The sequence below is a fragment of the Beta vulgaris genome, chromosome 2, assembly GCF_026745355.1.
Source record: "Beta vulgaris subsp. vulgaris cultivar EL10 chromosome 2, EL10.2, whole genome shotgun sequence".
NCBI lineage: Eukaryota > Viridiplantae > Streptophyta > Magnoliopsida > Caryophyllales > Amaranthaceae > Beta > Beta vulgaris.
Window position 1 is genome coordinate 6,919,685 of NC_079203.1, and position 13,523 is coordinate 6,933,207.

At 37.5% G+C, this 13,523-nt stretch overlaps 1 non-coding gene across 1 annotated transcript; it reads left to right on the top strand.

Moving 5' to 3' along the window:
* Window positions 1-9,730: 9,730 nt before the first annotated feature.
* On the top strand, window positions 9,731-9,837 carry LOC125495294 (small nucleolar RNA R71). The gene has a single exon (XR_007271934.2). It is a non-coding gene; the product is annotated as a small nucleolar RNA R71 (small nucleolar RNA).
* Window positions 9,838-13,523: the final 3,686 nt, after the last annotated feature.

The window sequence follows — 13,523 nt, forward strand, 5'->3', positions numbered from 1 at the left end:
ACAAGTATTATTTTTATTATCTTATGAGGACTGTGGGCCTTATTTGGTAAGTTGGAATTATGCCTATATAAAGGTAAGTTGGATTGTTGGCTAAGTTCAACAAATAAGATGGATTATTGGATTGAAGAAAATTAATTTTGGGTTGTAAGTAGTGATCACTTATTGAATCCTAATATAAAAGAAGTTCATTGTGATTATTTGATTATTTCTGTGTTGCTTGTATGTGTGTGTTATAACAAGTAATAATTGGTAATTAATGTAAAGTGTGACGAGAATACTTGTAGACTTTAGACTTGTGCACGTCTAGAGTTGGACATGGGGAGTTGGGGTTATGGTGAGTGTGCCATGGCTTAATCTAGGAATGGATTGATCACCATCCCTCTTTTATTTCAAAGGTTCCTCGATATCGCAGGTCATTCTGGAATACGTGGTAGCTCCCGTATTTCGTCTTCTTAGTGAAGGCATTTTTGGTAGGACAGCTCGGTCCAATAACTATTCCATTTTAAAGTAATAAAAAGATGTTTAGAGTTTAGTTCAAATAAAAGTTGTTTGCAGAATGTTATATGATTATATTATTATTATCCTTGCACATTATTATTTAGCATCGTGTTAGGAATGCTTATGTTTAGTATGTAGTACTCAGCTTTGCTGATTACGTGCTTTGTTTGTGTGTGTGATCATGGCTTTGCCTTATTGATCCTGTGATGACCCATTTTGGTGAGCAGATTCAGTAAAGTATTGACATTACAGGTTCGCGGATGTGCATCATTGGGAATCTGGAATTGAGAGAATGTGTAACTAGTATATTCTATTTTTCTGCATTTATAAGAACATATTTTTATGTTGTTTGAGTAGACTCATTTAGATTGGTTGTTTTAAATACTTATTTATTTATAATAAAATGTTAAAGTTTAGTTAATTGTTTTCCGCTGTAAAATTCTGAATAAGCCGATACGTTATCATACGGGCGATAATGCTTTGGTAATTCTCTAAGTTTTATGTTATAAAGGTATTTCTGAAAAGAGAGAATTATCGGGGTGTTACAATAAGCTTTTTCCATATCCAGTTTAATGGCTATCCACCGAGTAGCACAAGATTTAGTTTTAAAAGACTGAAAGACTTCATGGGCAATCAGGATATTGTCTTGGATAAGCCGATCTGGGACAAAAGCATCTTGAAGAGGATGAATAATTTGACCGAGCACTTCCTTTAATCTATTTGTAAGGATTTTAGAAATAACTTTATAGATGGAAGAACAAACACTAATCGGGCGAAAGTGATTTGCAGACGAGGGATTATCAATTTTAGGGATTAAAGCCAAAAAAGTATGATTAATTTCTCTTAGCATTCTGCCAGAATGAAAGAAAGCTTGAACTGCTCTGATTACACTATTGCCTACAAGAGTCCAATACTTTTGGAAAAAAGAAAAGTGGGAACCCATCAGACCCTGGGGATTTATCCGGGGCTAGATCAAAAACAACATTCTTTATCTCATCTCCCGAAACAAGAGAGGTTAAAAAAGAATTATTATCCTCTGAAATAATTGGTTCTAGAAGCGTGAAATCATAGTCTATATCAAACGAAGTAGTATGATCAGACGAGAAACGGTCAACAAAGGCGTTTGTTATTTCTTGCGCAATTCCATTGGGATTAGAAATTTATCACCATTCGGAAGACATAATTCTTTGATATGGTTTCTGTTTCGACGAATTGACGCGTGAGCATGATAATAAGAGGAATTAGAATTCCCAAATAACAAGTAATCAGACTTACATTTTTGTTTCCAATATTCAGTACTAAATGTTAATAATTTAGAACGTTTATTAAGAAATAAATCTTGTTTTTCCAGGAGCTTAGTATTAAGAGGGGTGCTAAGAAGATCAGCTTGAATACTTTTTAGTTGGTCATCCACTTTTCTTAATTGACGGAAGATATTCCCAAATTGGAATTTATTCCAAGTTTAATTTTCAATTTTTCTTTTAGTAATTTGCACTTTTTTACAAGTCTAAACATGTGAGATCCAAAAAAATTAGTACACCATGTTTTCTTAACAAGCGTATCGTAATCCTTCCTAAGACACCACATTTTTTCAAATCTAAAGCGGGGAACTTTAGCATTAGTATTAGGAAGATAGTTAAGCACAATCTGACAGTGATCCGATGAAGTAAATATAGTATGATGCAATTTTGCTTGAGGAAACATCGAAATCCATGAAGTCGTAGCTACACCCCTATCCAACCTTTCATATATATTATCAATGCCAGATTTGTTTTTACGCCATGTAAATCGTTGGCCAGTAAATGGAATTTCAATACAAGGAAGATAACTTAAGATTTGCACCCCCTAGTTTATCTTCTAAATTTGAAATTTCATTAAAATCACCAATAATGACAAAGGGAAGAGATAGAGAAAGCGTGTAATTAATAATTTCTAACCAAAGTTCGTTCTTAAATTCTTTCTTAGCAGTGGCATAAATAAAGATAATAACATATTCTTCATTAGAAACAGTTAAATGAACTAAATAAGAGATAAAACGAGAAGCTTTTAGTAGAATAGATAGATTAAAAGGGTGAACATTACATTTTTTCCACATAAGCCATAATCCACCAGAAAAGCCTAATGTTGGAATTACGTCAAAATCTTAAAACCCATATTGGTTTATCATTGCCTGGGAGGGGGAAGATTGTGATTTTACTTCACAAAACATTAGAATTTTAATATTATGGAACACACAAAAGTCTCTCGTTTCTACCAAGGCATTCTTTCTAGCACAACCACGGATATTCCAATATGCAATAGACATTATTTACTAACACAAAAGGGAGGGAATTTGGCAAAGTGGATATAAGAAGAACTTAGTTCCTTTTCCTCTTCAGGGCAGATGAGGCATCATCCTCATCCTCCATGTCTACGATCCTCCTCTTTGTTAATCCTGAAGGGGAAGAGAGCTCCACTGGGTGGGAGGCATCCACTCCCATCCTTTCTATCTGTTTGACAATTGAACTGCCAGAGTGAATTGAATGGAAGGAATTTTCAGCTAGAGAATTATTCCTATCAAGGGAGATGTCATCTTGTTCTTCATTACAGAACATAGCATTATCATCATCATTAGCAGTAATCAGTAAGAGCAGGTACCTCAAGGAAATCAAAGATAAGAACTGATTCTCATCAAACAGATCAGAAGCACAGAAAACCTAGGTAGGAGAAGGAGCCTTAGGAGGAAGAGCCAGCCCAGTGGCACCTACAACCTTCCCCTGAAGAGGAGCAAGATGGGGAGAGACCCGAGGTAATATAGGCCCAACCTCATTATCAGAGGAATCATCAGAACAAAAAGAATGAGCAACCATCATTTTTCCTTTACCTTCTCCTTGAACAAGAGTAGCAACATCAGAAACTTTGTTAGCAAGCTTAACAACATCCTTTATAATCACCCCTTTAGCAGAAGGGGGAGGCAGAATACCAGCAGTAAGTGACAGGCTAAAGTCGTATCACCTTATCAAAAGTAATCCTAAAGTCCTCTAACAAATAGTAGTCAAGAAAGTAGGGTCGAATCCACAGAGAAACAGTGTTCTTTTCCTAATTGTCAGTCAAATCTAGAGTATAGAAACGAGTGTTTGTGAGTAATTATACTAATCTAGACTATAACTATATCAAGAATTATCAATAATAAAAAGTCTAAGGCATAGGTTCACCAATGATCAATATTTCGGGATGAAACACAAAAATCAACAATTAACAATGCAGTTAAATAGGTTGATTCGCTCTCTCAAGTCTAAATCAACCATAGAACGGTATTAACAGGCTCTCGCAATTTATTAATACCAACTCTACCTATTGAAACTAGCCTTAATATCAAGTTTATACCTCTCGGCGCATAACCTAATATTGCAACACTATAACAATCAAATCTGGCCAATTTGGATTGACTAGACATAAAAACATTCAATAGGAATCAACATACATCAATAAAAATCAATACTTTATAACCATCCCTTCCTAATTGATCATGGATCCCCTTAAACCCTAGAAATAGATTACTCAATCATAATCGGGAAAACATATTCATAATTAAATAAGCAAACATGAATTAATAATCAAGGATTGAATAGGAATAAGAAGAGAAGAGAAATAATACTAGTTGTAGAACCAATCTTGCAAAAATCAAAGCTTCTATTGAAAATTCAATGTAATTGGGGAAAAACAAAACTAGGGTTCTTGACTAATTGAGAGAAAAAGAGTTCTAATCTCAATGAATTAATGATGGAAAAAAACCAAATAGAAAAAATAAGATAGGAAATAATAATATTTCCTTGAGTCTTTATACCTTTCTATTTCCTAAAACAACTAGAAAAATAGAGTCTAATTCGTCAAAAGATGAAGCCCTATTCGACTAGGCAACACGGAATAACCCGCGGGCGCGGGTTTTCGTCCTGCAAAACAGTGTCAACTTGTAAAGACCATATCTCGCAAACTAGAAGTCGTATAGGGGCGTGTGATACACCGTTGGAAAGCTCTTCAAGTCTAGTTTCCAACCCCACTAGAATCACTAAATTCCGATCTCTGGATAATGAGTTATGATCAAAAGAGTTAACATGACTCAATTTCCATACTTCTTTAATATGTTTCCGTTATGTTTGAGTTGCAATCTCACTCGAAAATGCCCTTTGGACTTCTCATTTGACTTAGCTCCTTCCTAGATGCTTCTCATGCTTAAGCTTGTCCAATAATACTCCACTTGTGTTCTCAATACCTGAAAACTATCAAAAAACACCAAAAACACACACAAGAGTGATATCTTCTCAACTTAAGTAACTATATGCAATTATTGGCTAAGAATGCAACTAAATGATCCTAAAATGCAACCTAAATGCATCATGAAATACCTACATTAATATGACTCATCAAACTCCCCCAAGCTAAACTGTTGCTTGTCCTCAAGCAATCAAACAATAGACACGGGAAGAAAATGATAACCTACAATATGGGGCTAAAACAGGGTCAAGCACACAATCCAAAACACGAGAGATATCAATACTACACGAACCAAGCATCGAGTATCAATGAAACAAAGCCGCATAGCACGTCATGTGACCAATCAACTCAACAATCTTACCACAAACCCTTTCCCCAAGCTGGACTTAACAAAACTTGACAGACCTCACTATAGGCATGTGAACTAATACTCTCTTGTGTTTAGGGCGAAAATCAATGACACTTAACGATCTCAACCTATATATATCAACTCAGAAGAAGCAGTACTCTTTAACTTTGACCTTTTGACTCACTTTCAACACGAAAAGTGTAACACACAAAGATCAAGAGGACTTTCAAGGGTTGTAATGAGGCTAGGGTTAAGGGTATGGATCATATTTTGGGAAATGTGGTGGAAAAGCCAAGAAGGGGAGAAAATATCAATGTAAAAACGGCCTAACAAATCATTCACAACTTCAAATAACACCATCATTACCAAAATATTGCCACATTATCTTTCATGCATAGTAACCCATATATAACCTTTTCACTTTTCTTTCAAAATATGTTCACTTTCTTTGTTTCTTTCAATTCTTTTTCTTCATTCTTTTTCCATATTGCCAAAATCTAATTGAACCACATTCGAATTCGATGATAAAGCTCATTAATAACACTTTCCTTCAACAAAACCACGCATTAACTACATCAATGTAATACAGTATGACCAAAACTAACACTTGCTCCCCCAAGCTAGGCTTGGGACAATGTCAAATGAGGTTAAGGGTTGTAATATGGGTGAAAGTAGCAAGCAAAGGTCAGGAAAGCTCAGCGGGGCTAGAGACGGGAAATATGTAAACAAGTAGAACTCTGGAGCTAAAATCATGAAATGAACGCCTCAATCATATCAAATAGTGTACACAATCAAGTATCAAGGAGTACTAGGTCAAAATCAAGATCAATACATCAACTGAGGAACTAATCACTCATGAAAGAACATAACTGACACAGATTCGTCAGTTTATTAGGCACAGAAGCTAACATGGGTCAATTTTGTCTGCATAGTAAAGTTAAAGCCAGCCAGAGAGATCAAACAGTCTTACCAAGGCCAATCAATCGTATCACAATTATGCTATGAAGAATCATGAAACCACTGTACAACAAAGCTAAAATCATGAAATGAACGCCTCAATCATATCAAATAGTGTACACAATCAAGTATCAAGGAGTACTAGGTCAAAATCAAGATCAATACATCAACTGAGGAACTAATCACTCATGAAAGAACATAACTGACACAGATTCGTCAGTTTATTAGGCACAGAAGCTAACATGGGTCAATTTTGTCTGCACAGTAAAGTTAAAGCCAGCCAGAGAGATCAAACAGTCTTACCAAGGCCAATCAATCGTATCACAATTATACTATGAAGAATCATGAAACCACTGTACAACAAAGCTGAAGAGCTGTAGTAGAGATATCCACAAAGTTCTCGAAGGTGTGCCAACAATAGTCCCATAGATGAAAACTAGAATGAAATGAGCTAGCTAAAATGCAACTATGATGCAACTAAGAAAGCAGTACATTTTTTTGGTTACACGTAAAATCCTATTCCTAATGAACAGGAAAAAGCGCGTAACAACTACAAAGCAATAAAAACTACACTAGAAAGCAATAGTGGATAGAATATCCTTCCCCCAAGCTAAATACAACACAGTGTCTCACTGTGTAAAAAGTAAGGGAAGGGAAAAAAGAAAGCTCACGCAACGAGAGCTTCGTCCACGATCTAAACACCAACCAAGATTGATCAACAATAAACAACTTGAATAGCAACCAAGTATCAATAATGAGTAGTAGGCACAAACAATAAGTGTTCAAAATTCGGAATGAAAATGAACAAATCGAAAACTTACTACCACGTGATGTACAAGATTGATTGATGTAGGGGACTTGAGGGAGGAAATCCAAGTATGTGTCCAAGAGTCCCAATTGAAATTTCAAAGCACCTTCAAGAAGAAACCCCAATTCAATGAGAAGGTTTAGGGTTTGAAGAATATGTGAATGGAAAAAGGGGGAAAGGTGGCTTTGTGGATGGCCAGTGGCCAAGGGGGTCGCTTCGCCGGCGGGTTGGACGCTGGTCGGACCCCCGACGAAGCATCAAGAGGGATGGGGGGTCGAGAAGGCGAGAGAGGTGCTTCGCGGCGCCGGCGGGTCGGGGCTCGTCGGACGCCTGCCGGTCGTCGGGAGAGGAGGCTGGTGAGAGAGGTCGAGAGGGGTGCTGGGTCGAGAGGGGTTTTGGGAGAGTGTTTGAGGTTGGGGTTTTTTTATTATTATTTTGGTTTTGTGCGGATGGTGGTAGTGCAGCACGAAAACCCGCGGGAGCGGGCTCGACCCCGCGGGAGGACAGACTATGGGCGATGTTGGGGGAGAGTGCAGGCTGCGGGCGCGGGCTATACCCCGCGGGTGGGCAGAAATTTGTGAGATTGGGAGAGTGCTGGCCGCGGGCGCGGGATAAATCCCGCAGGTGAGCAGTAATTGTTAATGTAAAGCATGTAAATCCCGCGGGCGCATGTTTGAGCTTGTGCTTTCACCTAGGGTCAAAATTAGCACACCAAAACCACTAAACAACACTTGTTAGCATGGTTAGTCTAATAAAAAAATGAAGATTGAATTCAAGTGAATTCAAAAACTAAAAGAAACTACGAAAAGAAACTAACTAAACTAAAAAAAAGAAACGAATTCAAGTGAATTCAAAAACACAAAAAATAAAAATGAATTGAATTCAAGTAAATTCAATATGCAAATATTTTTGTTCTTTTCTTTTGTTTAGAGAAATGAAGAGTAGAAGGAAAAGGAAGAGTTAGAGATTCGGGTTGCCTCCGAATAGCGCTGGTTTATGCAGGTCCCGCACGACCGTTTACCTCTACATTACACACAGATTGATCGAACCTCTTTACCTGTTGGCATCCATCAAGGTCAAAGTCTTCACTTGCTAGCATCTACTTCATTGCTCCATATACTGACATCACCTGTGGAAGAATCAAGACAAAGTACCGCCTCCAAGGGGTCTCTATAGAGAGCTTGGGGCATGTTATCATGGCAAATTACATCAACCACATCAATACTCCAACACTTTTCCTCTAGCATAGGACTTTTCAAAGCAGTGCTTAGATTAAAAGTGACCTCATCATCTCCAACAGATAGTGTAAGCTTACCATTTTTCACATCAATGACGGCACCTGCAGTATGAAGGAATGGCCTACCCAAAATGATTGGAATTTGCCATCTTCCTCCATATCAAGTACAACAAAGTCCACGGGAATAAAAATTTACCTACTCTAACAGGTACATCCTCTAAAATACCTAGGGGGTATTTAACAGAACGGTCAGCCATTTGTAGAGTAATATTGGTAACTTTCAAACTTCCCATATTCAATTTTGAGGAAACAGACAATGGCATAACACTCACACTAGCCCCCAAATCACATAAAGCTTTATCAATGACAAACTACCAATGTGACAAGGTATAGAGAAACTACCAGGGTCTTTTAATTTTGGTGGAGATTTATTTTGTAAAAGGCACTACATTCTTCAGTAAAAGCAACTGTCTCCACCTCGTTAAAAGCCCTTTTCCTAGTCAAGATATCTTTCATAAATTTGCATAAGCAGGCACTTGAGTAATTAATTCCGTGAAAGGAACTTACCTGAAGATTCTTGACGACTTCCAAAAACTTACCAAATTGCTTGTCTAGCTTACTCTTGAGGTGACGATTGGGGAAAGGAAGTTTGATAGGAGGAACCTCAATAGCAGGCTTTTTGGCTTCATTGGTCTCTTCATGTTCAGTGCTTGCTTAGAGTTCTCCTTGTCATTTTTAGCTTCAGCTGAGACCTGTTCCCATCATTTTCACACTCAAAGTATCATCAATAGGCATGGGTGGTCCATTATAGTGAGAACCACTTCGGAGAGTGATGGCATTTGCCGAATCTGTAGGCTGAACAGGTTGTGCTGGAAGAGCACCTTGTTGGCGAGTAGAGTTCGAAGTAGCCAATTGTGCCAACTGATTCTCCAACATCTTATTGTGAGCAAGAATGGACTCAATTTGTGCTTGTCAGCTTGTCGATCCTTTTGCATTTGTAGCATCATGTTTCTCATCTCAACCATCATTGGATCGCAGGAGGTGCTTGTTGAGATGGATTGAAAGGTGGTCTAGAGAAACCAGGAGGGTGTTGGGAAGGTTGTGTATACCTCTGGTTCAATTGTTGTGCTTGTGGTTGTGGTCAGGAGGATTTAGGACATTAGTGCTCTTGTAAGACAAGTTAGGATGATTTCTCAACCCTGGATTGTATGTGTTGGAGTATGGGTTGTTCGGCTGATATGTTTGAAAAGCATTAACTTGTTCGAGAGAACTCCGACACTCTTGTGCCCAATGTCCAACTGCACCACAATTATCACACAAAATCCGGATGTAGTACCCAAAGCAGCAACACTTGCAGGAGAGGAGAGTTGCATATTGTCAAGTTTATTGCTGATTGCATTCATGTGCAGCTAATAGGATATAGAATCTATCTCATGCTTTCCACCCTTGTTAGCTAGTCCTCGAGGATTACCATATTGAGAGTTGTGGATAGCCATCTCCTCGATCAAATCATGTGCAGCATCAATTTCTAGTTTCATGAATCTCCCATTTGCTGCAGAGTCAAGGATAAGTCTCGAGTTGTTCCCCAAACCATTGTAGAATCCTCTGAACTAGGAACCATTTTTGTAGACCATGATGGGGACATTCTCTCTGAAGATCTTTAAATCTTTCCCATGCCTCATGTAAAGACTCATCAGTCCCTTGGGTGAAGTTTGTAATCTGACTACGCAACCTAGCAGTCTTCTCTGAGGGTAGTACTTTCTGTAGAAAGCTAGAGCCAAGGTATTCCAATCAGTGATCCCAAGAGTGGCTCGATTAATCCCATTGTACCACATCTTTGCCTTGTCTCGAAGTGAAAATGGGAAAAGAATCTCCCGAATCTGATCTTGTGTCACTCCCTGCTGCTTAATGGTAGAGCAATATTGGCAGAAATCTTGATAATGAAGATTGGGTCTTCATTAGGTCCACCACCAAATTGTTTTCTTTCGATCATGTTTAGCAATGCAGGTTTGATCTCGAAATTTACAGCTTCGATTTCAGGCATTTGATTGCTTCTTGGGAAGTTCAGCCAAAGAGGGTTGGGAAAATCAGTAAGCCTCTGAGCCATCTCTGATTCTGGTGGAGAAAGAGACAATGCTGTAGAATCAGAGTCAGAATCCAAAGGATTATCTTCCCTTGGATTATCTCGCAACTGTCTGGAAAAGTTCTTCTGTCTATGAAAGGATCTTTCGATTTCAGGATCAAATTGTAGGCAATCTGAACTCAAACTCCTGCGCATAGAAGAACTAAAGAACAAACAATTAAGAGATTTTGTCCCAAAGAACAAGTGTTCTCTGAGACGAGAGTATATAATCTAGACTCTAAAACAATTAAAGAAAATGGAACAAAACCGTTTCCCCGGCAACGGCGCCAAATTTTGACAGGCTAAAGTCGTATCACCTTATCAAAAGTAATCCTAAAGTCCTCTAACAAATAGTAGTCAGGGAAGTAGGGTCGAATCCACAGAGAAACAGTGTTCTTTTCCTAATTGTCAGTCAAATCTAGAGTATAGAACGAGTGTTTGTGAGTAATTATACTAAACTAACTATAACTATATCAAGAATTATCAATAATAAAAAGTCTAGGGCATAGGTTCACCAATGATCAATATTTCGGGATGAAACACAAAAATCAACAATTAATAATGCAGTTAAATAGATTGATTCGCTCTCTCAAGTCTAAATCAACATAGAACGTATTAACAGGCTCTCGCAATTTATTAAACCAATCTACCTATTGAAACTAGCCTTAATATCAAGTTTATACCTCTCGGCGCATAACCTAATATTGCAACACTATAACAATCAAATCTGGCCAAATTGGATTGAATAGACATAAAAACATTCAATAGGAATCAACATGCATCAATAAAAATCAATACTTTAATAAACATCCCTTCCTAATTGATCATGGATCCCCTAAACCCTAGAAATAGACTACTCAATCATAATTGGGAAAACATATTCATAATTAAATAAGCAAACATGAATTAATAATCAAAGGATTGAATAGGAATAAGAAGAGAAGAGAAATAATACCAATTGTAGAACCAATCTTGCAAAAATCAAAGCTTCTATTGAAAATTCAATGTAAATTCGGGAAAAAGCAAAACTAGGGTTCTTTACTAATTGAGAGAAAAATTTTAATCTTTAATGAATTAATGATGGAAAAAACAAAATAGAAAATAAGATAGGAAATAATAATATTCCCTTGAGTCTTTATACCTTTCTATTTCCTAAAACAACTAGAAAAATAGAGTCTAATTCGTCAAAAGATAAAGCCTTATTCGACTAGGAAACCCGGAATAACCGCGGCCGCGGGTTTTCGGCCTGCAAAACAGCGTCAACTTGAAAGACCATATCTCAAACTAGAAGTCGTATCGGGGCGTGATATACCGTTGGAAAGCTCTTCAAGTCTAGTTTCCAACCCCACTGGAATCACTAAATTCCGATCTCTGGATAATGAGTTATGATCAAAAGAGTGCACATGACTCAATTTCCATACTTCTTTTAATATGTTTCCGCTATGTTTGAGTTGCAATCCGACTTGAAGATGCCCTTTGGACTTCTCATTTGACTTAGCTCCTTCCTAGATGCTTCTCATGCTTAAGCTTGTCCAATAATACTCCAATTGTGTTCTCAATACCTGAAAACTATCAAAAACACCAAAAGCACACATAAGAGTGATATCTTCTCAACTTAAGTAACTATATGCAATTATGGACTAAGAATGCAACTAAATGATCCTAAAATGCAACCTAAATGCATCATGAAATACCTACATTAATATGACTCATCAGTAAGAGAATTAGACAAAAAACTTTTTGAAAGGGACTTAGCAACAGGAGGCTTAGTAAGGTACTTGGGCTTTACATGCACCACATTTTCTTGCTCAGCTGTGGTAACATGACAAGCTTGCCCAGTAGCCTTAGCAAGAGTATCATAGAGAGTAATCTGTTTAGGGTTCTTCATAAGTTGAATGGTAACTTGCTTTTTAGGGGAATTCAGGAGGGGACAAGCTTCAATCACATGCTCAGATTCACCACAAAATGAACAATCAGAGGAAAAGTCCTCATATCAGATCACATACCCATGAATCAACTCACCAATTCTACTAAACTCAACAAATTCAAGTAAAGGACCTTGAATATCAACACTAACACATGCTCTAGCAAAACGAATTTTGTTTCTTAATAAAGACCTTTGATCAAGCTTAATAAGAGCACCAATATCATTAGAAGCTAATAAATTAGCAATGGAATCAAAGTTCAATAATTCACTGGGGAGTTTAGGGATCCTAACCCATAAATCCACCCATTTGATCTCTTCCAAATAGGGATCAAAGAACGGTTTCCATGGGGATAACACAAAGAGGTCTCCCTGAATATGCCAAGGTCTTTCACTCCAAAGGAGAGAAAGATCCTGAGGATTAGCAAAACGTAACATAATCCAGCCATTACCCATTTGCATAAAATTAACCTCACCTTTAATAATCTTCCAAACTGCTTTTATTCTTGCAATAATGATACGCAAGTCCAAGGAGCAGAGAGCATTTTGCCAAAAAGATAAGATTTGGACAAATCTAAAATGTCCTTTTGCACTTGAGGCAAATAATCTAGCACAACAACTTCAGGAAAAGAAGGGGGATGGGGGGATCATTTTGCAAATACCATCATCAGAAGGGATATCTAAAGCAGGGACAGGAGAACCCTTTTCAAAATTAGGGTTAGGGTTTGATAAAAGAGCATCCTTAAAATTACTAGAACTATTCATCTTAAATGAGAACGAACTTGCAGAAATATTAATTGCTACCAAACAGGAATAAAGAAGAGGAGATAAGGGAGATTGTGGATGAAGAGATATCACCTGGGTATATCCCTTTTATAGGGATAACGAACATGAAGACAAATTGAAAGTATGAAATTACTTGAATCCGCCGAAGGAATGAGCAATTCCATCGCATTAAATGCTTCATTTAGGGAAGAACAAATAATAATTACCAAACCTCGCACGCTTTACCAGCAGCACACACAATAAATCAGGAAAATTCGAAACTTTACCATCTAATTTCACTCTTTTCTGACTTAACACTCCCAAATACCAGTGAGAATTGTCACTCACCATTAATGCTTGAGAAAAAGCAGACCCTAAAATACCAGCTGGCTTGTACTTAATAGGAGAGAACACAAAACTCTTAATCCAATTAAAGTTGCTTTCGGAAGTTTTATGGACAAATTCAGTCTGGAAATCCAAAAAATTAGCGTAGCTTATAGCAAATGAGGGGGATTGAAATAATTTCGCTACTCTATAGCCATAACCATAGACATTCAATTGATTTGGGGAAATAAAGCCTCCTGCAACACTACAACCTACAAGGAGGCT